The sequence below is a fragment of the Rutidosis leptorrhynchoides genome, chromosome 1, assembly GCF_046630445.1.
Source record: "Rutidosis leptorrhynchoides isolate AG116_Rl617_1_P2 chromosome 1, CSIRO_AGI_Rlap_v1, whole genome shotgun sequence".
Lineage (NCBI taxonomy): Eukaryota > Viridiplantae > Streptophyta > Magnoliopsida > Asterales > Asteraceae > Rutidosis > Rutidosis leptorrhynchoides.
In genome coordinates, this window is record NC_092333.1 from 234,435,790 (window position 1) to 234,461,926 (window position 26,137).

The 26,137-nt window shown below is 35.5% G+C and overlaps 1 pseudogene; it reads left to right on the top strand.

Annotated features, from left to right (window-relative positions):
- Positions 1-24,612: 24,612 nt before the first annotated feature.
- LOC139887470 (small nucleolar RNA U3) lies at positions 24,613-24,751 on the top strand (annotated as a pseudogene).
- The last annotated feature ends 1,386 nt before the right edge of the window (positions 24,752-26,137 follow it).

The following is a 26,137-nucleotide window of genomic DNA, read 5'->3' on the forward strand; positions in this document are numbered from 1 at the left end:
TCTCATAAAATTACAAAAATATGAGTAATCATTCATGACTTATTTACATGAAAACAAAATTACATATCCTTTATATCTAATCCATACACCAACGACTAAAAACACCTACAAACACTTTCATTCTTCAATTTTCTTCATCTAATTGATCTCTCTCAAGTTCTATCTTCAAGTTCTAAGTGTTCTTCATAAATTCCAAAAGTTCTAGTTTCATAAAATCAAGAATACTTCCAAGATTGCAAGTTTACTTCCAAGTTTTCTAAATCCATTCCAAGTAATCATCCAAGATCAAGAAACCTTTGTTACTTACAGTAGATTATCTTTCTAATACAAGGTAATAATCATATTCAAACTTCAATTCAATTTCTATAACTATAACAATCTTATTTCGAGTGGAAATCTTACTTGAAATTGTTTTCGTGTCATGATTCTGCTTCAAGAACTTTCAAGCCATCCAAGGATCCTTTAAAGCTAGATATATTTTTCTCATTTCCAGTAGGTTTATCCAAGGAACTTGAGGTAGTAATGATGTTCATAACATCATTCGATTCATACATATAAAGCTATCTTATTCGAAGGTTTAAACTTGTAATCACTAGAACATAGTTTAGTTAATTCTAAACTTGTTCGCAAATAAAAGTTAATCCTTCTAACTTGACTTTTAAATCAACTAAACATATGTTCTATATCTATATGATATGCTAACTTAATGATTTAAAACCTGAAAACACGAAAAACACCGTAAAACCGGATTTACGCCGTCGTAGTAACACCGCGGGCTGTTTTGGGTTAGTTAATTAAAAACTATGATAAACTTTGATTTAAAAGTTGTTATTCTGGGAAAATGATTTTTATTATGAACATGAAACTATATCCAAAAATTATGGTTAAACTCAAAGTAGAAGTATGTTTTCTAAAATGGTCATCTAGACGTCGTTCTTTCGACCGAAATGACTACCTTTACAAAAACAACTTGTAACTTATTTTTTCGACTATAAACCTATACTTTTTCTATTTAGATTCATAAAATAGAGTTCAATATGAAACCATAGCAATTTGATTCACTCAAAACGGATTTAAAATGAAGAAGTTATGGGTAAAACAAGATTGGATAATTTTTCTCATTTTAGCTACGTGAAAATTGGTAACAAATCTATTCCAACCATAACTTAATCAACTTGTATTGTATATTATGTAATCTTGAGATACCATAGACACGTATACAATGTTTTGACCTATCATGTCGACACATCTATATATATTTCGGAACAACCATAGACACTCTATATGTGAATGTCGGAGTTAGCTATACAGGGTTGAGGTTGATTCCAAAATATATATAGTTTGAGTTGTGATCAATACTGAGATATGTATACACTGGGTCGTGGATTGGTTCAAGATAATATTTTTCGATTTATTTCTGTACATCTAACTGTGGACAACTAGTTATAGGTAACTAACGAGGACAGCTGACTTAATAAACTTAAAACATCAAAATGTATTAAAAGTGTTGTAAATATATTTTGAACATACTTTGATATATATGTATATATTGTTATAGGTTCGTGAATCAAGCAGTGGCCAAGTCTTACTTCCCGACGAAGTAAAAATCTGTGAAAGTGAGTTATAGTCCCACTTTTAAAATCTAATATTTTTGGGATGAGAATACATGCAGGTTTTATAAATGATTTACAAAATAGATACAAGTACGTGAAACTACATTCTATGGTTGAATTATCGAAATCGAATATGCCCCTTTTTATTAAGTCTGGTAATCTAAGAATTAGGGAACAGACACCCTAATTGACGCGAATCCTAAAGATAGATCTATTGGGCCTAACAAACCCCATCCAAAGTAGCGGATGCTTTAGTACCTCGAAATTTATATCATATCCGAAGGGTGTCCCGGAATGATGGGGATATTCTTATATATGCATCTTGTTAATGTCGGTTACCAAGTGTTCACCATATGAATGATTTTTATCTCTATGTATGGGATGTGTATTGAAATATGAAATCTTGTGGTCTATTATTATGATTTGATATATATAGGTTAAACCTATAACTCACCAACATTTTTGCTGACGTTTTAATCATGTTTATTCTCAGGTGATTATTAAGAGCTTCCGCTGTCGCATACTTAAATAAGGACAAGATTTGGAGTCCATGCTTGTATGATATTGTGTAAAAACTGCATTCAAGAAACTTATTTTGTTGTAACATATTTGTATTGTAAACCATTATGTAATGGTCGTGTGTAAACAGGATATTTTAGATTATCATTATTTGATAATCTACGTAAAGCTTTTTAAACCTTTATTGATGAAATAAAGGTTATGGTTTGTTTTAAAATGAATGCAATCTTTGAAAAACGTCTCATATAGAGGTCAAAACCTCGCAACAAAATCAATTAATATGGAACGTTTTTAATCAATAAGAACGGGACATTTCAGTTGGTATCTGAGCGTTGGTCTTAGAGAAATAGAAAATTTGCATTAGTGTGTCTTATCGAGTTTGTTAGGATGCATTAGTGAGTCTGGACTTCGACCGTGTTTTCTTTAAAAATGATTGCTTAACATTTTTGTTGGAAACTATATATTATGTGATATATTAATCTCTTAACATGTTTGATATTGTGTGATAGATGTCTACCCCTAGCACAAATCCCATTGACTCACCTAATAATAACGAAGAGTCGAATATATATTGGACTGATTCACAAGTTCCCGAAGAAGAACCGGAAGAAGAATCAGAACCGGAAGAAGAATCAGAACCGGAAGAGGAGGAACCGGAGGAGGAAATAGAACAGGTGGGGGAAATAATAAAACGGTTAAGTAAAAGAAAATCCTCAACCAACCGACCAAGGTTAATTATGGTCAATGGTGTTTTCGCCAAGGAAGCAAAATATTGGGAGGATTACCAATTCTCCGATGAATCGGATTCCGACGAGAATTCCGATGATGTTATAGAAATTACCCCAACTGAATTTAAAAAGGCAAAAGAAAATAATAAGGGAAAGGGCATAAAAATAGAGAAATCTAATTCCAACCCCGATGAACTTTATATGTATCGTCAACCCCCAAAGTCCTTAAGTTGTAACAATGATCCGGGAACCTCTAAACCACCAGGTTTTTCTAAACCGTTGTGGAAAACGACAGCTAGTATTAGGGGAACATCATATATCCCTAGAAACTTAGCAAAACGAACCAAAACCGAAGAAGAAGAAACGAGCGAGTCAGAATAAGATAGTTGTATTCGTGTGGTGTAATATATGTAATATAGTGTGCTTACGCTTTATGATATATGTAAAAATTGCTTGTATTAATAAGTATTTTTTTTTATGAATCTAACTCTTGTCTATTTTACATTATAAAAACACAAAATGGATAGACAATCCAATATTTTAAGAGACCTACCCGGAGACATGATTGATGAAATCTTGTCTAGAGTCGGTCAGAATTCTTCGGCAAAACTATTTAAGGCGAGATCAGTTTGTAAGACATTCGAAGAACGTTCCAAGAATACCTTGGTTTATAAAAGGCTTTCGTTCGAAAGATGGGGGATATCACATTGGGAAATCCATAAGTTACGATGTGTTTACTTTGACGCATATATTGCGGGGAACCCAAATACTATTTTACGCAATGGGTTAAGAAATTATTTTGACTCAATATATCCGAATATTGGACTTCGTGATTTAGAAAAAGCGACTAACATGCAACATAAAGAAGCATGTTATGCTTACGGATTAGTAATGTTCGCTTCTCACCAAAGTGAGAACAAGAACATCGGGCTACAACTATTAAACAAAACATTCCCACAAGTGACGGAGTCGGTAATTGGGGTAAGAAATGAGGTTTTTAGATTGTTACGGGACTGTTGGACATTACGTAACCCTCGTCACTTTGATGACGTTACAACACGCTGTCTTATCAACGGCCATAACGGTTATGTTCCACAAGACCAAGGATGGGAAGTAGTCCTAGTAAAACCAGAATGCATGACTTGTTTCTGGACGTATGAATTACGTGTCTTTATTGCCTTTGCTGAACGACTTGTGTACTAGCTAGAATTATCTTCACAACTATCTTGTATCAAAGTTATTGTGTGCTATATTTCATGCTTTATGTAAAATAAGCGGTATTGTAAGTTTGTAAAATATTGTATAAAAGTTTGAACGCGAAATATTATTATAATCAGTTTTTCATATAGAATTGTAGTAGTTGAATTGTATATTAGCTACTAAGTATGAACTTAACGGGTAGGTACTACCCGAATTTAAACTTATAAAACGCTAATATGAAGAAAAAGCTTTTATAAATAAGTTCATATTATGCTACGAAATACTATTAACTACTCTTAATATTCTGTATGATTAACTTGTTCCATTTGACTATTTTGAAGGAAATGGCACCGACTACTCGACACACCGTGAATATGAATGAAGAGGAATTCCGTACTTTTCTAGCTTCAAACATAGCTGTAGTACAGGCTGCACTACATACCAACAATAACCTTGGATCTAGCAGTACAGGAAATCGTGTAGGATGCACCTACAAAGAATTCACTGCCTACAAACCTTTGGAATTTGATGGAACCGAAGGACCGATCGGATTGAAACGGTGGACCGAGAAGGTCGAATCGGTGTTTGCCATAAGTAAGTGTATTGAAGAGGACAAAGTGAAGTACGCTACGCATACCTTCACAGGTTCTGCGTTAACATGGTGGTATACCTATCTAGAGCAAGTGGGACAAGATGATGCTTACGCACTACCGTGGTCAGCATTCAAACACTTGATGAACGAGAAGTACCGTCCCAGAACCGAGGTCAATAAGCTCAAGACAGAACTTAGAGGGTTACGAACCCAAAGATTTGATATTACCACGTACGAAAGACGATTCACAGAATTGTGCCTATTATGTCCGGGAGCATTCGAAGATGAGGAAGAGAAGATCGACGCGTTTGTGAAAGGATTACCGGAAAGAATCCAAGAAGATATAAGTTCACATGAGCCCGCCTCCATGCAACAGGCATGTAGAATGGCTCACAAACTAGTGAACCAGATTGAAGAAAGAATTAAAGAACAGACTGCTGAAGAGGCCAATGTGAAGCAAGTCAAAAGAAAGTGGGAGGAAAATGGTGATAAGAATCACCAATACAACAACAACAGCAATTACAACAATAATCACAACAATTATCCCAACAATCGCAACATCAATCGCAACTACAACAAACGGCCCAACAACAACAACAACAAAACCAACAACAACAGCAACTACAACAATCATCCCAACAACAATAATAACCGCAATAACAACAACAATCAGAAGCAGCTATGCCAAAGGTGTGAAAAGTATCACTCGGGGTTCTGCACCAAATTTTGCAACAAGTGTAAAAGAAATGGTCATAGCGCGGTGAAGTGTGAGGTCTACGGACCAGGGGTTAATAGAACGAAAGGAACAAATGGTGTTGGAATGAGTAATGGCGGAGCAAGTAGTGTCGGAACAAGTTATGCCAATGTAGTTTGTTATAAATGTGGAAAACCGGGCCACATTATTAGAAATTGCTCGAACCAGGAGAACACGAATGGACAAGGCCGTGGAAGAGTTTTCAATATTAATGCGGCAGAGGCACAGGAAGACCCGGAGCTTGTTACGGGTACGTTTCTTATTGACAATAAATCTGCTTACGTTTTATTTGATTCGGGTGCGGATAGAAGCTATATGAGTAGAGATTTTTGTGCTAAATTAAGTTGTCCATTGACACCTTTGGATAGTAAATTTTTACTCGAATTAGCAAATGGTAAATTAATTTCAGCAGATAATATATGTCGGAATCGAGAAATTAAACTGGTTAGCGAAACATTTAAGATTGACTTGATACCAGTAGAGTTAGGGAGTTTTGATGTGATAATCGGTATGGACTGGTTGAAAGAAGTGAAAGCAGAGATCGTTTGTTACAAAAATGCAATTCGCATTATACGAGAAAAAGGAAAACCCTTAATGGTGTACGGAGAAAAGGGCAACACGAAGCTACATCTTATTAGTCATTTGAAGGCACAAAAACTAATAAGAAAAGGTTGCTATGCTATTCTAGCACACGTTGAGAAAGTACAAACTGAAGAAAAGAGCATCAATGATGTTCCCGTCGCAAAAGAATTTCCTGATGTATTTTCGAAAGAATTACCGGGATTACCCCCACATCGATCCGTTGAATTTTAAATAGATCTTGTACCAGGAGCTGCACCAATAGCTCGTGCTCCTTACAGACTCGCACCCAGCGAGATGAAAGAACTGAAAAGCCAATTACAAGAACTTTTAGAGCGTGGTTTCATTCGACCAAGCACATCACCGTGGGGAGCTCCTGTTTTGTTTGTCAAGAAGAAAGATGGTACATTCAGGTTGTGTATTGACTACCGAGAGTTGAACAAACTTACCATTAAGAACCGCTACCCACTACCGAGAATCGACGACTTATTTGATCAACTACAAGGCTCGTCTGTTTATTCAAAGATTGACTTACGTTCCGGGTATCATCAAATGCGGGTGAAAGAAGATGATATTCCAAAGACTGCTTTCAGAACACGTTACGGTCATTACGAGTTTATGGTCATGCTGTTTGGTTTAACTAATGTACCAGCTGTGTTTATGGACCTTATGAACCGAGTATGTGGACCATACCTTGACAAGTTTGTCATTATTTTCATTGATGACATACTTATTTACTCAAAGAATGACCAAGAACACGGTGAACATTTGAGAAAGGTGTTAGAAGTATTGAGGAAGGATGAATTGTACGCTAAGTTTTCAAAGTGTGCATTTTGGTTGGAAGAATTTCAATTCCTCGGTCATATAGTGAACAAAGAAGGTATTAAGGTGGATTCGGCAAAGATAGAAACTGTTGAAAAGTGGAAAACCCCGAAAACTCCGAAACACATACGCCAGTTTTTAGGACTAGCTGGTTACTACAGAAGGTTCATCCAAGACTTTTCCAGAATAGCAAAACCCTTGACTGCATTAACGCATAAAGGGAAGAAATTTGAATGGAAGGATGAACAAGAGAAAGCGTTCCAGTTATTGAAGAAAAAGCTAACTACGACACCTATATTGTCATTGCCTGAAGGGAATGATGATTTTGTGATTTATTGTGACGCATCAAAGCAAGGTCTCGGTTGTGTATTAATGCAACGAACGAAGGTGATTGCTTATGCGTCTAGACAATTGAAGATTCACGAACAAAATTATACGACGCATGATTTGGAATTAGGCGCGGTTGTTTTTGCATTAAAGACTTGGAGGCACTACTTATATGGGGTCAAAAGTATTATATATACCGACCACAAAAGTCTTCAACACATATTAAATCAGAAACAACTAAATATGAGGCAGCGTAGGTGGATTGAATTGTTGAATGATTACGACTTTGAAATTCGTTACCACCCGGGGAAGGCAAATGTGGTAGCCTACGCCTTGAGCAGGAAGGACAGAGAACCCATTCGAGTAAAATCTATGAATATAATGATTCACAATAACGTTACTACTCAAATAAAGGAGGCACAACAAGGAGTTTTAAAAGAGGGAAATTTAAAGGATGAAATACCCAAAGGATCGGAGAAGCATCTTAATATTCGGGGAGATGGAACCCGGTATAGGGCTGAAAGGATTTGGGTACCAAAATTTGGAGATATGAGAGAAATGGTACTTAGAGAAGCTCATAAAACTAGATATTCAATACATCCTGGAACGGGGAAGATGTACAAGGATATCAAGAAATATTTTTGGTGGCCGGGTATGAAAGCCGATGTTGCTAAATACGTGGGAGAATGTTTGACGTGTTCTAAGGTCAAAGCTGAGCATCAGAAACCATCAGGTCTACTTCAACAACCCGAAATCCCGGAATGGAAATGGGAAAATATTACCATGGATTTTATCACTAAATTGCCAAGGACTGCAAGTGGTTTTGATACTATTTGGGTAATAGTTGATCGACTCACCAAATCAGCACACTTCCTGCCAATAAGAGAAGATGACAAGATGGAGAAGTTAGCACGACTGTATTTGAAGGAAGTCGTCTCCAGACATGGAATACCAATCTCTATTATCTCTGATAGGGATGGCAGATTTATTTCAAGATTCTGGCAGAAATTACAGCAAGCATTAGGAACTCGTCTAGACATGAGTACTGCCTATCATCCACAAACTGATGGGCAGAGCGAAAGGACAATACAAATGCTTGAAGACATGCTACGAGCATGTGTTATTGATTTCGGAAACAGTTAGGATCGACATCTACCGTTGGCAGAATTTTTCTACAACAACAGCTACCATTCAAGCATTGAGATGGCGCCGTTTGAAGCACTTTATGGTAGAAAGTGCAGGTCTCCGATTTGTTGGAGTGAAGTGGGGGATAGACAGATTACGGGTCCGGAGATAATACAAGAAACTACCGAGAAGATCATCCAAATTCAACAACGGTTGAAAACCGCCCAAAGTCGACAAAAGAGCTACGCTGACATTAAAAGAAAAGATATAGAGTTTGAAATTGGAGAAATGGTCATGCTTAAGGTTTCACCTTGGAAAGGCGTTGTTCGATTTGGTAAACGGGGGAAACTAAATCCAACGTACATTGGACCATTCAAGATTATAGATCGTGTCGGACCAGTAGCTTACCAACTGGAGCTACCTCAACAACTCGCAGCTGTACATAACACTTTCCACGTCTCAAATTTGAAGAAATGTTTTGCTAAAGAAGATCTCACTATTCCGTTGGACGAAATCCAAATCAATGAAAAACTTCAATTCATTGAAGAACCCGTCGAAATAATGGATCGTGAGGTTAAGAGACAAACAAAATAAGATACCCGAGTTCACCTGAGAGCGTGAAGATCAGATGAAGAAGAAATACCCGCATTTATTTCCAGAAGATACGTCAACACCTCCAACTGCTTAAAATTTCGGGACGAAATTTATTTAACGGGTAGGTACTGTAGTGACCCGAACTTTTCCATGTTTATATATATATTAAATGAAATTGTTATTTACATGACTAAGTGTTTCTAACATGTTAAGCAATCAAACTTGTTAAGACTTGATTAATTGAAATAGGTTTCATATAGACAATTGACCACCCAAGTTGACCGGTGATTCACGAACGTTAAAACTTGTAAAAACTATATGATGACATATATATGGATATATATATATAGTTAACGTGATATTATGATAAGTAAACATATCATTAAGTATATTAACAATGAACTACATATGTAAAAACAAGACTACTAACTTAATGATTTTGAAACGAGACATATATGTAACGATTATCGTTGTAACAACATTTAATGTATATATATCATATTAAGAGATATTCATACATCATAATATCATGATAATATAATAATTTAAAATCTCATTTGATATTATAAACATTGGGTTAACAACACTTAACAAGATCGTTAACCTAAAGGTTTCAAAACAACACTTACATGTAACGACTAACGATGACTTAACGACTCAGTTAAAATGTATATACATGTAGTGTTTTAATATGTATTCATACACTTTTGAAAGACTTCAAGACACTTATCAAAATACTTCTACTTAACAAAAATGCTTACAATTACATCCTCGTTCAGTTTCATCAACAATTCTACTCGTATGCACCCGTATTTGTACTCGTACAATACACAGCTTTTAGATGTATGTACTATTGGTATATACACTCCAATGATCAGCTCTTAGAAGCCCATGTGAGTCACCTAACACATGTGGGAACCATCATTTGGCAACTAGCATGAAATATCTCATAAAATTACAAAAATATGAGTAATCATTCATGACTTATTTACATGAAAACAAAATTACATATCCTTTATATCTAATCCATACACCAACGACTAAAAACACCTACAAACACTTTCATTCTTCAATTTTCTTCATCTAATTGATCTCTCTCAAGTTCTATCTTCAAGTTCTAAGTGTTCTTCATAAATTCCAAAAGTTCTAGTTTCATAAAATCAAGAATACTTCCAAGATTGCAAGTTTACTTCCAAGTTTTCTAAATCCATTCCAAGTAATAATCCAAGATCAAGAAACCTTTGTTACTTACAGTAGGTTATCTTTCTAATACAAGGTAATAATCATATTCAAACTTTAATTCAATTTCTATAACTATAACAATCTTATTTCGAGTGGAAATCTTACTTGAAATTGTTTTCGTGTCATGATTCTGCTTCAAGAACTTTCAAGCCATCCAAGGATCCTTTGAAGCTAGATCCATTTTTCTCATTTCCAGTAGGTTTATCCAAGGAACTTGAGGTAGTAATGATGTTCATAACATCATTCGATTCATACATATAAAGCTATCTTGTTCGAAGGTTTAAACTTGTAATCACTAGAACATAGTTTAGTTAATTCTAAACTTGTTCGCAAATAAAAGTTAATCCTTCTAACTTGACTTTTAAAATCAACTAAACATATGTTCTATATCTATATGATATGCTAACTTAATGATTTAAAACCTGAAAACACGAAAAACACCGTAAAACCGGATTTACGCCGTCGTAGTAACACCGCGGGCTGTTTTGGGTTAGTTAATTAAAAACTATGATAAACATTGATTTAAAAGTTGTTATTCTAGGAAAATGATTTTTATTATGAACATGAAACTATATCCAAAAATTATGGTTAAACTCAAGGTGGAAGTATGTTTTCTAAAATGGTCATCTAGACGTCGTTCTTTCGACTGAAATGACTACCTTTACAAAAATGACTTGTAACTTATTTTTCTGACAATAAAACTATACTTTTTCTGTTTAGATTCATAAAATAGAGTTCAATATGAAACCATAGCAATTTGATTCACTCAAAACGGATTTAAAATGAAGAAGTTATGGGTAAAACAAGATTGGATAATTTTTCTCATTTTAGCTACGTGAAAATTGGTAACAAATCTATTCCAACCATAACTTAATCAACTTGTATTGTATATTATGTAATCTTGAGATACCATAGACACGTATACAATGTTTTGACCTATCATGTCGACACATCTATATATATTTTGGAACAACCATAGACACTCTATATGTGAATGTTGGAGTTAGCTATACAGGGTTGAGGTTGATTCCAAAATATATATAGTTTGAGTTGTGATCAATACTGAGATACGTATACACTGGGTCGTGGATTGATTCAAGATAATATTTATCGATTTATTTCTGTACATCTAACTGTGGACAACTAGTTGTAGGTTACTAACGAGGACAGCTGACTTAATAAACTTAAAACATCAAAATGTATTAAAAGTGTTGTAAATATATTTTGAACATACTTTGATATATATGTATATATTGTTATAGGTTCGTGAATCAACCAGTGGCCAAGTCTTACTTCCCGACGAAGTAAAAATCTGTGAAAGTGAGTTATAGTCCCACTTTTAAAATCTAATATTTTTGGGATGAGAATACATGCAGGTTTTATAAATGATTTACAAAATAGACACAAGTACGTGAAACTACATTCTATGGTTGAATTATTGAAATCGAATATGCCCCTTTTTATTAAGTCTGGTAATCTAAGAATTAGGGAATAGACACCCTAATTGACGCGAATCCTAAAGATAGATCTATTGGGCCTAACAAACCCCATCCAAAGTACCGGATGCTTTAGTACTTAGAAATTTATATCATATCCGAAGGGTGTCTCAGAATGATGGGGATATTCTTATATATGCATCTTGTTAATGTCGGTTACCAGGTGTTCACCATATGAATGATTTTTATCTCTATGTATGAGATGTGTATTGAAATATGAAATCTTGTGGTCTATTATTATGATTTGATATATATAGGTTAAACCTATAACTCACCAACATTTTTGTTGACGTTTTAAGCATGTTTATTCTCAGGTAATTATTAAGAGCTTCCGCTGTCGCATACTTAAATAAGGACGAGATTTGGAGTCCATGCTTGTCTGATATTGTGTAAAAACTGCATTCAAGAAACTTATTTTGTTGTAACATATTTGTATTGTAAACCATTATGTAATGGTCGTGTGTAAACAGGATATTTTAGATTATCATTATTTGATAATCTACGTAAAGCTTTTTAAACCTTTATTGATGAAATAAAGGTTATGGTTTGTTTTAAAATGAATGCAATCTTTGAAAAAACGTCTCACATAGAGGTCAAAACCTCGCAACGAAATCAATTAATATGGAACGTTTTTAATCAATAAGAACGGGACATTTCAACCTTGACTATATGAAGTAATGTCGAATGCACATATGAATTAGGGTAATATAATTTCCGGGATTATATTACGGTGACTCATATGAACGTTCCGACATTATGACATAAAGAATTTAAGGCGAGTCAAAGAAAATTTTCTCTCTATCTTTATTCCATATCACGGTTAGTATTATTTAGAATACTAACCAACGGTATTCTTTTATTTTGAAGGAACAATGCCTCCTCGCCGTGTGTCACGCCGTGAAACTCCCGAACAAGCACTACAACGAATGGTGGCCACCGCCGTAGAGGCGGCCATGGCCGGTCACTCCTCCAACAACAACAATAACAATAACAACAACAACAATCAAGGATCCGGTAACTCAAGTGAAGGGTGCTCCTACAAAGCTTTTATGGGGTGCAAACCTCACACTTATGATGGAACCGGGGGACCGGTTACACTCACTCGATGGTTCGAACAAACGGAGGCCGTCTTTAGCATAAGCGGTTGTCGGGACCAAGATAAGGTCAAGTACTCCACCCACACTCTCGCCGGCGTCGCTCTTACATGGTGGAACACCTATGTACAATCGGTGGGTACCGATGAAGCTCATGCCCTCTCTTGGGCCGATTTAAGGGAAAAGATGATTGTTGAATATTTCCCTGGCGAAGAAACTCGAAAACTCGAACAAGAGCTAAGAACTTTGAAGGCGGTCGGAAACGATCTCAAGGCCTACAATCAACGATTCGCCAAGCTATCCTTGATGTGTCCCAACCTCGTGAACCCCGAATCTCAAAGGGTTGAACTCTATATGGATGGTCTTCCAAAGAGCATCAAACAAGGTGTGATGTCTTCCAAACCCGCTAATCACCAAGCCGCTTTGAACATGGCCCGCCAATTAATTGAAACGGTTGATGAAATCGTAGTGCCGGCTTCTAAGGCCGAGGACAAATCGGGTTGCAACAAAAGAAAATGGGAAGCCACTCCATCAAGCAACTACAACAACAACACCTTCACCAAAAAGCCTTTCACCAACGACGGCAAGAAAGGTTATGCCGGAACTCAACCTTTTTGCAACAAATGTCACAAGCACCACTCGGGTGAATGCGGCAAGCTAATTTGCCACCGGTGCCAAGGAGTTGGTCATAAGGCCAACAATTGCACAAGTGTTGCCCCTGTCGCTCGAAAGGGTCCCAATCCTCTAAAAACGGTCACTTGTTATGAATGAGGCCAAACGGGCAATTATAGGAACGAATGCCCGAAGAAGAAGGCCAACCCCAACACATGCGGCCGAGCCTTCAACATTAACACCGAGGAAGCCCGGGATGACAATGAACTAGTCACGGGTACGTTTCTTCTCAACAACACTTATGTTACTTGTTTATTCGATTTGGGTGCCGATAAGAGTTTTGTATCCAAGACTTTGACTCATTCTTTTAGCACTCCACCAATTCCACTAGATATCACTTATACCATTGAAATGGCCAACGGGAAACTATTGAGTGCCGACACATATTACCGGGGGTGTACGTTAAACATTTTGGGTAATGAGTTTTAAATTGACTTGATACCCATGGAACTAAGAAGCTTCGATGTAATAATCGGTATGAATTGGCTAGCCAAAACGAAATCTCACATTCTTTGTGATCTTAACGCAATCCGAATTCCTATCTAGAATGGTGAACCTTTGATTGTTTATGGCGATAAGAGTTGCACTGGACTCAACCTCGTTTCGTGCATTAAAGTTAGAAAACTACTCCGTAAGGGTTGTTTTACTATCCTTGCTCACGTTAAGAAAGTCGAGTCTGATGAGAAGCATATCGATGATTTGCCAATTGTTAGTGACTTTTTCGATGTATTTCCCGACGAATTGCCGGGTCTTCCACCTCATCGACCGGTTGAATTCCAAATCGATCTTATTCCGGGAGCTGCACCCGTAGAACGTGCACCATATAGACTCGCTCCATCCGAAATGCAAGAATTGCAAAGTCAAATCCAAGAACTACTTGATCGTGGTTTTATCCAACCTAGCCATTCACCTTGGGGCGCTCCGATTTTGTTTGTTAAAAAGAAAGACGGATCCCTACGAATGTGCATTGATTATCGTGAACTAAACAAATTGACGGTTAAAAACTGATATCCTCTTCCTCGCATCGATGACCTCTTTGATCAACTACAAGGGTCTTGTGTATATTCGAAAATTGATCTCCGCTCGGGTTATCATCAATTAAGGGTTTAGGGGGAAGATGTCTCCAAAACCGCTTTCCGAACTCATTATGGTATTTATGAATTCCTTGTCATGCCATTTGGTCTCACTAATGCACCGGCGGTGTTCATGGATCTTATGAACAGCGTGTGCAAACCGTATCTCGACAAATTCGTTATCGTGTTCATCGATGATATTTTGGTCTATTCTAAAAACGAAGAAGAACACGAGGAACATCTCCAACTTGTGGTTGAACTTTTAAGACAAGAACGACTCTATACCAAATTCTCCAAGTGTGAATTTTAGTTGAAGGAAGTTTAATTTCTTGGTGATGTTGTAAGTGATCAAGGTATTAAAGTCGATCCATCAAAAATTGAAGCCATTAGTAAATGGGAAACTCCTACTACTCCTACTCACATTCGTCAATTCTTGGGTCTCGCCGGATACTATCGTAGATTCATCAAAGATTTCTCTTTGGTCGCTCGTCCTCTAACCGCGTTAACTCATAAGGGAAGAAAATTCGTTTGGGCAACCGAACAAGAATCCGCATTTCAAATCTTGAAAACGAAGCTAACCACCGCTCCTATCTTGTCACTTCCTGAAGGCAATGATGATTTTGTTGTGTATTGCGACGCCTCAAAACATGGTTTTGGGTGTGTGTTGATGCAACGAACGAAAGTCATTTCTTATGCTTCCCGACAACTCAAAATTCATGAACGAAACTACACGACACATGATATCGAACTCGGAGCCGTTGTCTTTGCACTTAAAATGTGGAGACACTATCTTTATGGAACCAAGAGTACTATATTTATCGATCACAAAAGTCTCCAACACATCTTCGATCAAAAGAAACTAAACATGAGACAACGAAGGTGGATTGAAACTTTAAACGATTACGATTGCGAGCTTCGTTACTATCCTGGAAAGGCAAATGTAGTAGCCGATGCCTTAAGTCGAAAAGAAAAGGGGGTACCTCTTCATGTCTGAGCCTTAAACATCACCATCCACACAAACCTTAATAGCCAAATTCGGGTAGCCCAAGATGAAGCTCTCAAGGATGAAAACATTTCACACGAGCTCTTGAACATTCTCGTCTCTCGATTCGAAACTAAGGAAACCGGACTCCGATATTTCGCTGGAAGGATTTGGGTGCCTAGTTATGGGGACCTACGAAGTCTTATTTTAGATGAAGCCTATAAGTCACGATACTCGATTCAGCCAGGTGCTAATAAGATGTACCACGACCTTAAAGAACAATATTGGTGGCTGAACATCAAAAGGGACGTAGCTACTTATGTTGCCAAGTGTTTGACATGTTCCAAAGTCAAAGCCGAACACCAAAGACCGTCCGGACTACTTCAACAACCCGAGATCCCGCAATGGAAGTGGGAAAGGATAACGATGGATTTTATCACCAAACTACCAAAAACGACGGGCGGTTATGATACTATTTGGGTTATTGTTGACCGTCTCACCAAATCCGTACACTTCCTTGCCATGAAAGAAACGAACAAAATGGAGAAACTTGCACAACTTTACATTAAGGAGATCGTAGCCCGACACGGTATACCTTTATCGATTATCTCCGACCGAGATGGCTGTTTTGATTCTAGATTTTGGCGTACCTTGCAAGAAGCGTTGGGAACGCGTTTAGACATGAACACCGCCTATCATCGACAAACCGATGGGTAAAGTGAACGTACAATACAAACCTTGGAGGATATGTTACGAGCTTGTGTTTTCAATTTTGGGAAAGCTTGGGACAAGCACTTACCTCTCGCCAAATTCTCCTACAACAATAGTCATCACGCGAGTATAAAAGCCGCACCTTTTGAAGCGTTATATGGTCGAAAATGTCGCTCTCCTATTTGTTGGGCCGAGGTAGGCGACGTGCAAATCACCGGACCCGAACTCATTCACGAAACCACCGAGAAAATCGTTCAAATCCGAGATAGGCTTAGGACGGCCTGAAGTCGTCAAAAGAGCTATACCGACAAACAATGCAACGACCTCGAATTTCAAGTCGGTGACCGAGTAATGTTAAAAGTCGCGCCTTGGAAAGGTGTAATCCATTTTGGGAAACGCGGGAAGCTAAATCCAAGATATATTAATCCTTTTGAAACCTTGGGGCGTATTGAAACCGCTTCCTACGTTTAGAACTTCTGACTCAAGTAAGTTCCCCTTTACCCTACGTTCCATGTAAAAAACTTAGAGACGTGTCCTGCGGAACAGGAACGTGCTACTCTTCTAGATAAACTTACCATCGATGACAAACTTCTCTTCGTAGAAAGACCGGTTGAAATTATGGATCGAAAACCAAGCCTTAATACAACGTGAAATCCCGAATGTCAAAGTTCATGAGAACTCCCAAGGACGTATCTACACTTATTCATAGCATTGACAACGTAAGGTCTCGAGTAAGAAACAACGACTATTACTTACAACTAAATTTCTGGACGAAATTTCTTTTAAGGTGAGAGTAATGTAACATCCCGCATTTTTCCGTTAAATTATTTTAACGCCCGTCTTTTTATTTCAATAATATCCTTCGTAACTAGATTCGTATCCTCCGCTAGCTAACATTCTTAATATTTTTTTTTGTTATTGGATTATAACGTCTCCCGTACTCTCGTGTAATTTAAAATAATTCGTTTGGTTAATTCCCGCACCCGACTACAAACTTGAGGGACTAATCTTGCCACTCGGGCAAACTTGACTAACTAGTAACTCCTCACCACCACACACTTCATTTCATCACCTCCTTCCTCTTTTTCTTTCTTCCCTTTTATGCTCTCAAACACCTAAACCATTGATTCATCATCTAAATTCGGATTTGGTAGCTAACATCAAAACAAATTACATATTCGGAATCCTCTCTTCATCCTCTACAATTTGATACCAATTTCACCTCCTTTGGGTAACTTTCTAAAATCACTAGATTTTGTGTTCTTGATGTTTTTGAATTATAAAAGTGTTAATTAGTGTCTATGGCTCGTGTATAACATGAATATATGTTTTATTTGTTCGATTTGTTGTTTTGAGTAACTAGTTTGAACACTTGAAAATGAGTTTGCTTAATCTTTGATTTTGGAAGATTAAATTTTGTAAATTGTTAAAGTCCATGTTTTAATTGTGTTACTAGTATCACTAGCTTCATTTTGTTGTGTAGGTTGATTTGTAAAACTTCAAAAACATGATTATTGATTTTGTGATTCTTGATTAGAGTTTGATTGTTCTTGAGATGAACTTTTTGATGCTTGAATGCCATGAAATGTTAATTGTTAGTGTTTAGTTGTAATGCATGTTTCATTACCTTCAAAACGGCATATCATATGTGTGAATTGGATTCCCGAAACTTAAAATGCATTTTGTGAACTTGAAACTTGAAAATGGACTTTAAATGATCACATGATGAGAAATCGGTTATTGAAAATGATGTTTTGTTTGATGAAACATGTTTAGTTATATTCCTTGTCAAAAGAGCTTTCCAACGATATAAGATACGAGTTCTAAGTGTTAGCGGTTTGTAAAATTTGCTTGAAAGAGTTTTGATTTGGGACTTGAACAATTGAGACTGAGCAGGTACCAGCACACGACCAATGCCGCGGCGCGGCAATCCTGGGTCGCGGCGCGACCTAAGCCGTGTCCAGGTTCTGACCTCCTTGGTCAAAATAAGAAAAATGTTTGGCACGCTATGGACCTCCGATTCACATGAGACTTGTTCTAACATGCTTATATATGAATAAAAACCTCAGAAAAATAGTTCGGGACCCGACCCGAACGTGTTGACTTTTTTGTTGACTTTGACCGACCAAATTTTGACTTTTTGTCAAACTTAACCAAATGATTATGCAACCTTCCTAACTTGTTTCTATACTTGTATCTTGCATGAAACTTGACAAATTGATTCACATGCTACATAATCAAGTCGTAACGAGCCATAGGACTAATTGAACATCTTTGACCTATCGTGTTTACCGTTATTGATACGACCTATTTGTTTAGGTCAAGACTATCATTATCCTTTGCACACGTTACTTTGTGAAGTACTTTTCATACGTGCACTCAAGGTGAGATCATAGTCCCACTTTTACTCTTTTGAACTTACATTTGGGATGAGAAAACATAAACATTTCTTTTTAACTAAGTGAACACAAGTAGAGGAAAACAAACATTCTACATACGAGTTTAGAACAAAATCCTCAATTCGATTATCATTAGTTACTCTTGCAGTGTGTAAGTGTAGGCGTGAACTTATGTTGTATGGCCATATGGGTTTGACAAACCCTCATCTCGGACGGTTCGCTACCGTCTACGGATGAAATATATTTTCGAGAAACAGTCTTGTTCTAGCACTATTAATGGGGTTCAACGGACGGAATGTTAAGCCTTGATAATTGGGTGCTCGTGAATATTAACTTTTAGAATGTACTACTATTTCATCAATGTTGGCAATCTTGTGGTTCGACTTACTTTTACTCACTTACTTACAACAACAACAACAACAAAACTCAATACCACATAAGTGGTGTATGGGGGAGGTGAGATGTAGACAATACTTCCCCTATCCGAGAATAAAGTCAAGTCATTTCTCCACCTAGAGTGAAAACACTCTCAAAAGTAGAGAAAATCATCCCTCTCTCTATTCGACGGATAGAGAGATTGCTTCCGAGTGGACCTCCGGCCAACAAGTAGGAAAAAGTTTTTTAAAAAATAAAATAAAATAAAAAATAAAATTAAGACGCCATGAAAATGGTAAAATCAAATTTCCATGGGTTTTAAATCCTGCCTGAAATTTAATTTAGGCTCTAAGAGTCAGTCAAGTCGCCAATAAATCGACGCTTGCTGAGTTGCTGTTGACTCAATAACTAGAGCCCATACTCACTTACTTACTTAAACCTATGATTTCACCAACATTTTCGTTGACAGATTTCTATGTTTTTCTCAGGTCTTTGAACGATATGTGAAACATGCTTCCGCTCATTATTTTGATACTTGCATTGGATGTCGAGTATATGTGCATACATGGAGCGTCTTTTGACTTTCTTTAAAACGGTGTCGCATAGGTTTCACTTGTACTTATAACTTGCAACGAAACTTTTAGTTCAACAATTCTTGTAAACTTTGAAAAAATCTTTACTTTGAAATGAATGCGACATATCTTTGGTCAAACGTTATTTTAAAGACCAACGACCACGTAACGGGACCCAAGTAGTCAACGCCGTCAAATGACAATTTTGTCGGGTCGCTACAGGTATCATAGTCCCAAGCATAAGGCAAGCGACTTGCACCGAATCGATGCAATACTTATCCCAATAAGCCATGCCTTCCGTATCATCCCCGTCGGGTTGATCGGGAATGGGGTCTTCCAACAAATACGCCCTATCCTCAAGTTTGAGGACAATTCTTAGATTACGAAACCAATCCATGAAGTTCGTATGGTTGAGTTTTTCCTTTTCGAGGATTGACCTCAACGATAGGTTGTTAAAGTTGATTGGTGCGTTTGGAATGTTGTTGTTATTGGCGGCCATCTACAAAATTTAACAAAGTTGTTTAAGTATCAATTTTTAATTTAACAATCAATACCCTTTAAATCTAATTGATATATTAAATTCTAGAATCCAACGGTAAATCAATTTTCGGTTAGGTGACCTTTATCCCATTATTTGATTTAGCTAGGTAGTCTAAAATTGACAATTGCAATCCATTTGCAACTTCTAGAGTATGGGATCATACAATCCTTTTGTATGGCATATTCATCCCATCAACGCCTATTTGTTCCTCATTCTTCGGTGACCCTAAGTTCATGATTCCCAAATCAAGTCGTCCTACTTGTGTAAACGTGTAAATTTAACATACAAGTGGTTAGGTGACCTTTATCCCACAAGTGTACAAAATGCACCTTATTTATATTAGTTTGCTCATAACGGTTAGGTGACCTTTATCCCATTATGAGTTCCCTAATATGTTTAAGTGTCACATAAAAGGATGGCGTTTAACTTGTTTGCCTTGTTGATAAGGGATGTTAAGTTTTCATTATTTCTAGTTTAAGAAAACTTTTACACCATACACCAACATGCATTTAGTGTATGGTTTATTTGAAAATCCATTTTTCATGTTATGTAATAAAGCCAATTTCATTACCTTGATAAAAACCAGTTTATATGTGTTTCAATAACCAATTATTATAATCCTTTTAGTGTTCTTAATAACCATTTATTAATGTCCTCTTGCCATTTCAATTTAACCATTTAAATTGTCGTTTTGCATGTTGTTAATAACGTCTAATTTAACCTATTAAATTTTTAGTTTGTTTGTTGTTAACTTGTATGATTTACTTGTAGCAACCAAACATACAAACACAATAAACAACCATGCATGTAAAACAAATATGTTCACAATCAAGCCAATTTGGTAGACATTTGTTTAGCCGAAAACAAATGCCACCGGTTAAGGGGTTTTAACACAAAGTAGGAGATTTTAAATCTCCTACTTGATCTTGCATCCAAATGCTTCTTCTTGTGTTCTTCCAAGTTTTCATCTTGTATCTTCATCTTTTTACAAAACATATCCTAATACATTTTGTCTAGAAAATGAAATACAACCTAATCTATTTTACATACCAAATATAAAATAAATTACTTAACCAAAATTAATATTACATACCAAATGAATAATTAATATTACAAACCAAATTGAATGAATATTACAACTAAATTGAAAGATTAACAAATCAACCAAACAAACATTCATTCAAACACAAGGTCATGGCTATGATTGTGAACCTCAATATATTAACCAAATGGAAAACCCAAAACCATTTTGGAATCCTCCTAAGTTCGGCCAAAATAGGGTACCACCCAAAACCCAAAGTTTTTGCATTTTACTTGCATGCATGTTAGTAGACTGCAAAGTTGATGGGTTTTAAAGACCATATATAAGAAGTATATTTCATAGACTTCGGCTCTAGATACCATTGATGGAATTCAACATAACAACAAGTTTATAATGTCAACATAATCACAAAGCCATTTTATGATAGGTAAAGAAAGCGGAAGCATGATTGTTTATAAAAACAAGTTTATATGTTAAACCATTTTGAATGAATTCCATATTGTTATCAAGTCTTGAAACATATGCTTACATATAAGAACAAGGAAGTAAGATATATTCCTCCTCAAGTGAAATGAGGGCTGAATATGAAGAGCAAGATGATGATGAAGATGAAGAACAATAGCCTCGAACTTGAAGCCTCAAGAGTGTTATACCCACAAGTCCTTTTACACCAACACCACCTTTGATTGAGTTAGGATTTTAGACACTTAATCACCTAGATTAACCATTAAAAACCCTCCTCTTTCTCCTTGGAAGCTCACGGCCAGCAGGCCTTTGGAAGAACAAGAGAGAGTTTTGAAAAGCTAAGTGAAATTCCTTGAGTCAACACCTTGGTAAAAGGATAAGCATATTATCTAGGAAGTGTGCTATTAAAAGTAACAAAATAAACAAGCATGGGTGGTGTCTTGGAGACCCCAAAACCGTACACCACCTTAGGGGACTTTTAATATTGTAATTTTTTTTATAAAACTTGATATAAACCATGCATTTTATTAAGCTACTTGTATATTTTATAAACCATTTATAAAATATAACACAATGTAATTATTTAAACATATAAACAATTAAATTCATAAGATATAAATTATTCAAATAATTTATCTCAAGTGATAATATTTTAGAAAACCGATTTTCCAAAATCCAAGTGTCGCGTATTTATTTAATGATCCAATCGTTAAGATTAAATACATATAAGGTGTCGGTAAGCTTGTTATTGGGTATGACCCGACTTGGATCATAACATATTAGCCACATTAATTTAATATGTCTCTCGGACATATGAAATACCTTCAATCTCCCCAAAGATCACTATATTCTTGAACCATATTTTATACCCATTCGTATTCTGTGATAAATCACCATATCAAACCACCGTAACTATCATTCATTACTTTTGGAATTTACAACATTTTTACATCAACCATTATATATATTGACGATTACATCTTGCACTTAAACACTTCAATTCAAAATTCTTGAAAACATCTCATGTTGATAATCAAAGATTCAGATTTGTTAACCTTGAGAATGCTGATGAAGCAGCTAAAGTTGTTGATGGTCTTAATGGCCAAACATTTGATAATAAAGAATGGCATGTTGGCAAAGCTCATAAAAAGACTAAGGGGAAATTTGGAACTGAAAATCGGATTGAACAAACCACGAAGGAGGTTGTCGACAAATCACAAGGACTAAATCGGTACATAAAGTATTTAGATGATTCAGTATCCGATGAAATTCTTAGAGAACATCTTACTCCTTTTGTATTATAATTTCTTGAAAAAGAAATTTTCCTTTTCATTCTTCGATATTGAATATTTACAAATTCCAAGATATCATTATATCATCCTTCATTATAAATATCCTCAATATTTTTGAAGATATCTCCATAATTGTTCTTGTCCGTAATTATTTATATCTTTGTACTGTCTGTAATAAATCATAAAGGAAACTATTTTAGTTTCTAAATTTCTGTAACATTCAAGTTTAAATTATGAATGTTTTTGGAGTAGTGTTGAGAATGGAAGGCATGAGTTAGTATAATATAATGACGTCCGGCCAACATGGTTATATTACAGTGAGTCATGCTGAATTTCTAATGGAACGTGATGATGGTAATGATTGACAGACCTTACCCTCATCATGTGCCATGTTACATGACTCTTTCATTCTACTTAAATTTTTGAATATACCAAGAAAATATTTTCTTGATAGTTCTATCTTTTCAGTAATTTTCGGTAATTTACAAATTAAATAGTAGAATTACAATTTCTTTCTTGCTTAGAACATTAGTTACGTTCATTCGAAACTTTATACCTACAAATTTGAGACATTTTACTTGCCTTACTTAAAGTAAAGAAGATAAAACAAAAGCATGGAGCTTCGAAATGTAAATGAAAATATAATCACGACGATAACATAGAAATTACAAACCATGTATATCAATGCATATAGCAATGTAAAGACACGAGAGAATGATAAATACAATAATTCCTAGAGCATAGTAGAAGTAAACAGATTTCTCTGGTGGTAGTTGAAAAAGAAGGATGATTGTGGCAATAGTCAGGATAATGTCAAGAACCAGAGCTGGATTGAGCATTTTCACAATCTTTGGAATAAGAATCGAGGAAAAGAATAAAGGAGTTGAGAAAAATAAGGAAACGGAGGAGGTAAATTTATAGTGAAATATCAGACATGGCAATCGAGACAGATTACCGCATTTATTTAAAGAGGATCCTAATTTCCTTAATTAACGAAGAATCATAGATTACGAAGATTTTCTTTAAATTCCTTGAATTCTGGAAATCAACCGTGAATACGTCAAAAATTAAGACGAACCATTATTTTCCTCATTTCACTCTTTTGCGATAGCTTCACTCATACTCTTCGTGTAATTGAATTATTTTATTCATATTACTCAATGGTGATAAACTCTATTTTTATTCCACTGGTATTCTTTATGAAAATATTCTTGTTGTCAACCATGACGACCTCACTTAAATTTCGGGACGAAATTTCTTTTAACGGGTAGGTACTGCGACGTTTTGACTTATTTTAAAGTCAATTCTCTATATGATTGAATGTTTTCGACACGATAAGCAAAGCCTGTTATGTTGAGTCTAAATTTTTTTTATTTTATGCATATTCATTTAACCTTTGACTATTTTCGACGATTCACGAACAATTGTTTGTAAATAGATATGTATATATAAATATATGTATATAAATAATAACTTGAAATACATAAATAAAATATTATATGATTTAGTTGTTAGAACTTTATGCAAAATAATATATGATATAATTAAACTTATTATTAGAACGTATTTATATATATATAAAGTATATCGAATATAGTTATTAAGCGATATATAATAACACTCGTTTGTCATTTTGATTGCTATTAAATAGTCTAATACAAACTTATGAGGATTTAAAAATAAATGTAGGTTCAGGATTACATAAATTATAGGTTTATTAAAAATACAATTATCTTCCTACTTTATATTTTAATACTCCGTACATCTTATTTGGGACTGAAACTATGTAACAGATAACTTATTACGACCTTAGTTGAACATGATCTATTCTATAGGCTCGTACCTCTGTATTATTGATTTCTAAGAAGACAAAAACCCATGTTTGGTTGACGAACAATGACCATTTAGCCAGAGCTTGGTTAATGCGGTCTTAAACCATACACTTGGCTTATATTTATGAATGATGATCACATTTAATTATTTATATATTTACTCATATATTTATTTAGTTAGTTACTAACTTTATAGTGATCTTTTAGTTATGATTGTGAATGTGAATAAATTTAGTCAGTATATCTTACTATCACAAGATGTGGATTGTTTTATTTCCATTTTAAGACTTACATATATACATAAATAATTGCTCGAATCAGTTTACTATTTTTTTCACTTATTGTGCTATTCCTTGTAATATGTTGACACCACAAACAAAAGAAAGGCTACTAAAAGTTTTCAACATGTCTTCTTTATAGGTTTTTATATTATTATTATTATTATTATTATTATTATTATTATTATTATTATTATTATTATTATTATTATTATTATTATTATTATTATTATTATTATTATTATTATTATTATTATTATTATTATTATTAAATTAATTTTATATATATCTCCACATACATGCTTGAACCATCATCTCTTATCATCACTAAAACCATACTCTTGTTCTTGTTTCAGTGAACAACAAACCGATTACCATCAACAAACCATTATCACTATTAGATGCTATTCGATTTCTTGTTAAGTATGCTATTACCGTTTCTTGTTCGAACATCAAGCCAACACCATCTTCATCGATTATCATTCACCACATCATCACCATCTCTATACCTGTAACCCATCTGTTTGTTACAGCTTCATTGTTGTTTTGGTTGTCAAGCCCAACACAAGCACTACCTTTTTGGTTGCTGCAGTTCTCCGACAAAGAACACCACCACTTCACCACCTCAAACCACCATAACCACCACCATCAATCTCTTAACTGTTGCTCGCCAAATCATGTGCCATGCTATATTGTTCGAAACCCAAAGCCAAATTCAACGAACCGAAGGAGCTGCTGCTATTAGTTTTCTGTTTTATGTTATGATCATGATGAACCGGACACCTTGAGCTGCTACCATTATCGAACACCATGATCTACTGTAAACAAACAAGAACCCAAGATAAATTGCTAAAGCATCATGTTCGTTCATATATAATTCGGTCTTTAGTTCGAGCAAGGCCAAAGCCGAAACTCTTCAAGTTTGTTTGTTGCTTTTGTGTGTAAATGCAATACCAACACCCACGAACAAAACCCACAGAACCATCACCTTATCACCACCATCATCAATTGTCACCATTAAAACATGCAGTTACTGTTGCTTGTATTTGCTGTTCGATTACATGAAACTGTTATTGTTCGGTTTCCTTTCTTTGCGAAATCACCATGGTTTGAAGTTTTGTTCATGCTTCCATTTTTATTCCAGTGCAACGCTCCCACAGTTATTACTTTTGGGCTTTTGTAACCATAACTAGTGGGCTACTTGGTGGATTCCAGTAA